The 4,145-nt window shown below is 45.3% G+C and overlaps 1 pseudogene; it reads right to left on the bottom strand.

The window, feature by feature from the left end:
• Nucleotides 1-1,567: 1,567 nt before the first annotated feature.
• Nucleotides 1,568-2,911, bottom strand: LOC108544328 (transmembrane protein 92 pseudogene; annotated as a pseudogene).
• Nucleotides 2,912-4,145: the final 1,234 nt, after the last annotated feature.

The raw sequence follows: 4,145 nt of genomic DNA, 5'->3' as shown, positions 1-4,145 counted from the left end.
TCTTGGCTCGCTGCAAGCTCCGCCTCCCGGGTTCATGCCATTCTCCTGCCTCAGCCTCCTGAGGAGCTGGGACCACAATTTTTTGTATTTTTAGTAGAGATGGGGTTTCACCATGTTAGCCACTATGGTCTCGATCTCCTGACCTCACGATCCGCCCACCTCAGCCTCCCAAAGTGCTGGGGTTACAGGCGTGAGCCACCGCGCCCAGCCCCACGCCTAACTAATTAAAAATTTTTTTTTGTAGAGACAGGGTCTCAAACATCTGGGCTCAAGTGATCCTTTCACCTTGACTTCCCAAAGTATTGGGATTACAGGTGTGAGCCATGATGGCCAGCCTCTATGTCTTTTTTCTGTAGTCACATCTCCTTTTCTACTGTTAAGGACCCTTGTAGTTGTATTGGGCCTACCCAGATAATCCAGCATATTCTCACTGTTATAAGGTCAGCTGATTAGCAACCTTAATTCCTTCTACAGCCTTAATTCCCGTTCACCATGTAACATATGAAACATATTCACAGGTTTTCAAGATGTGTACATGGAGATCTTCAGTGGGCCATTATTCTACCTACTATGATGATCAATATAAAAATTATTATGACATTTTACATATTTTCATTTTTTCATGCTATGCCTTTGAAATCTAATGTATTTTATATTGACAGCATTTCTCAATTCAGAATAACCACATTTCAGGTGTTCAATGGCTACATGTAACCAACAGCTACATATCAGATGGCATAGTTCTAAATAATAACTAATATTTATGAGGATTTTGTGTAGAATAGTGCTATCCAATAGTACTTTTTATACTACAGAAGCCTTCTATATTTGTGTTATCTACATGGTTATTTAAACTTAAGTTTTTTTAATCAGATAAAATTTTAAAATCAATTCTTTAATCAAACTAGCCACAATTCAGAGGCTCAATAGTCACATGTGGCTAGTGGCTACCATATTGAATAGCACAGGTACAGAACATGGCAGCAACATTTCAAGTCTTAAAAAACATGTTAACCAAATGCTCATATTAGTCATTAATTTTTTTTTTGTATGAGCATTAAAGCAACCACAGAGCAACTTGAACAATATATCTGTCTAGTATACTCTTCAGGATAAGAAGAGTTGCAAAATGTACACTTAAGCAACTGAATGAAGTGACTTTCTATATAGGTTTAACAGTCAATTCATTGAAAGTGGAAGAGCTAGTGTTTTTAGTGGCTTTATAGTTTATAAAATATTTCACATAAATCAGAGATTTTTTTGTTTTCAGTGAGGATGTGTGTTTACCACATGTTGGGGGTGGGTACAGTGAGTTCGCTATTCAAGTAAGATTGGAAGCTGGCTCAGAGCTCATCCAGTCCAGTCTCCCACAGGTATAGAAGTGCCCTGATAAAATCTCAGAGCTGACTGTCCAGTCAAGATTTGCATAACTCCAGAAATGGGGCTTTTACTACCCCTCAGAGTAGCCCATTCTGCTGTTGGGCACCTCCAATGGTCGGCATTTTCCTTCCAGCAGCCTCTCTCTTGGGTTGGGGGGTGGGCAGATACTGTCACTCCAGCCTGACCCTCAGGACAACAGAGGCAGCTGGGTTGGGAACAGAGGCAGAAAAAGCCGTAAGTTAAATCCAAGAATGAACAGAGATATGGCAGGATGGGCAGGGACATTCCTGGGGTGCCAGCAGTCTCTAGCTTGATCCAGGAGGCACTGGGGAGGAGGTGGCTGATGGCAAGATTCTAGGCAGGAGGTGACTCGGAAGGCTGGGTTGTCAATGGCCCTCTGATCCCCGGTATATTCTTCAGGCCTGAAGCTGTAGCGAGGGGGTGGCTCTGTGGAAGTTGGGCCCCAGGTAGGCTTCAGAATCACCTCACTGTAGGAGGGTGGGGGTGCAGAAAGGGATGCTCTGACCCTCTCTAGCGGGATGATGGAGGGCAGTTCCCGGGGTCCCCGGCAATCCGTCAGGGCGTCTGCGTCCGGGTCTCTGTAGTTGGGACAGTAGTGCTTAGCCAGTCACAGATGCACAAGAGGGGCAGGGTGATCAGGAACATGATGACGAAGATCCTCAAGGGGCCAGGGAAGAACACATTCTCCTGGCAGCAGCTGTCGCCACAGCATTTGAATCCTTTGGGGCAGGCGAAGGAGCGACCACATTTGGCTGCAACCTTTTGGGGGCCAGCCAGCAGGCTGAGCAGCAAGGTGGTCATGAGGCTGGGGACCCAGATATTTTTTCTTTTTTTTTTTTTTGAGATGGAGTCTTGCCCAGGCTGGAGTCCAGTGGCATGATCATGGCTCACTGCAACCTCCACGCCTCCCTGGTTCAAGTCATTCTCCTACCTCAACCTCCCAAGTGGCCGGGATTACCGGTGCATGCCATGTGCCTGACTAATTTTTGTATTTGTAGTAGAGACAGGGTTCCACGATGCTGGCCAGGCTGGTCTCGAACTCCTGACCTCAAGTGAGCCACCCACCTTGGCCTCCCAAGGTGCTGGGTATACAGGTGTGAGCCACCGTGCCCGGCCAGATATTTTTCTTTTTTTTTTGTAAAGTCTCAGCCTGGGCGACATCGGGAGACCCCATCACTACAGAAAACAAAAAATTCGCTGGGCATGATGTCATGTGTCTGTGGTCCCAGCTACTCAGGAGGCTGAGACAGGAGGGTCACCTGAGCCTAAGAAGTCAAGGCTGCAGTGAGCCGAGATTGTGCCACTGCACTCCAGCCTAGATGACAGAGCAAGACCGTGTCTCAAAAACAAAACAAAACAAAAGTCCGGTCAATTTTCTCAGTTTTTCTCAGGGAAGACATATAGGAAACAGCATGAGGAGATACAAATTGATACAAGCACAGGTTTATTTTGTCCACTTCCAGGGCGCCTACCCATGCTGGGTTTGCCTTACTCGGATAAGAATAGCCATTCAAGAACAACCAAGGTAAAACCAGCCCCATTCTTTCATATTCCAAATTGCCAGCGCCTCCCCTACAACTTAAGTTCTGCTTCTAAAATAGTGTATGCCAACATAGGCGAGGGAGTAGGAATGGGAGTGGATTTGAAGTCTCAAAATAACCAATATAATTTGGGGATTTTGGAAAATCATACTATTCACAAGCAAAATAAGCACGGTCTTAATATTCCCTGCTGTGTAATCTTAAATATCAAAAGCAGAAAATTGTATGTCTACAGTGATGGCTGGAAAAAGTTGATACTTACATAGTATCAGACCGCAGTGGTCTCAGTGCTCCCCTCACATGAAAGTGAGGAGAGTGTAGTGCAGTGGAGAGTGAAGATTACACTTACGTCACATTGGTAATGCTGATTTACTGCAGTGGAAGCACTGGAAGACTTCACCGTTGTTCACACAGTGAGGTTTCTGAAAAGGGAGTTTGCCACCTTATGAACCAGAGTTTCTTTACTTTTGAATACAAGAGAAACTATTGTTTCCTACAAATCTGATAAACTACCAAAAGTAATCATGCTGCTGCATGACACATTTTTGTTTACCAAATGGCCAACACTGAGTGATGGTGTTATATGGAAATCCACCAACAGTTACAGAATATAAAACTTCCTTAATGGCAAATATGGATACTTAAGGAGATTACACAAAGCAGGAGTTAATACAGCATTATCCCCACAATGTGTATTTATCAAGGTAATTCATTAGCTAAGGTTGCAAATAACCCATAAATCTCAATGGCTTAACACAATGAAAGTTTGTTTCTTGTTCGCACTGCAGTCTGCTGTGAACTGTCCTTTATGCAGCTAACCGGTAGCGAAACCATCTGGAAGTTGAGTTAGCCAAGGTCACCATGGCAGGCAAAGCGAACTAAAGAACTCGGTTAAAAACTAGGCCTGGCTGGGGCCCAGTGGCTCACGCCTGTAATCCCAGCACTTTGGGAGGCCAGGGTGGGCGGATCACTTGACGTCACGAGTTTGAGACCCGCCTGGCCAAGGCAGCGAAACCCCATCTCTACTAAGAATACAGAAGTTAGCGGGGCGTGGTGGCATGTGCCTGTAATCCCAGCTAGTTGGGAGGCTGAGGCATGAGAAGGGCTTGAACCTGAGAGAAGGAGGTTGCAGTGAGCCGAGATTGCGCCACTACTCTCCAGTCTGGGCGACATAGAGGGAGAGCTTGTCTCAAAAAAAAAAAA

Source organism: Rhinopithecus bieti, unplaced genomic scaffold (genome assembly GCF_001698545.2).
Source record: "Rhinopithecus bieti isolate Rb0 unplaced genomic scaffold, ASM169854v2 scaffold_1306, whole genome shotgun sequence".
NCBI lineage: Eukaryota > Metazoa > Chordata > Mammalia > Primates > Cercopithecidae > Rhinopithecus > Rhinopithecus bieti.
This window is presented reverse-complemented; position numbering and strand designations above follow the sequence as displayed.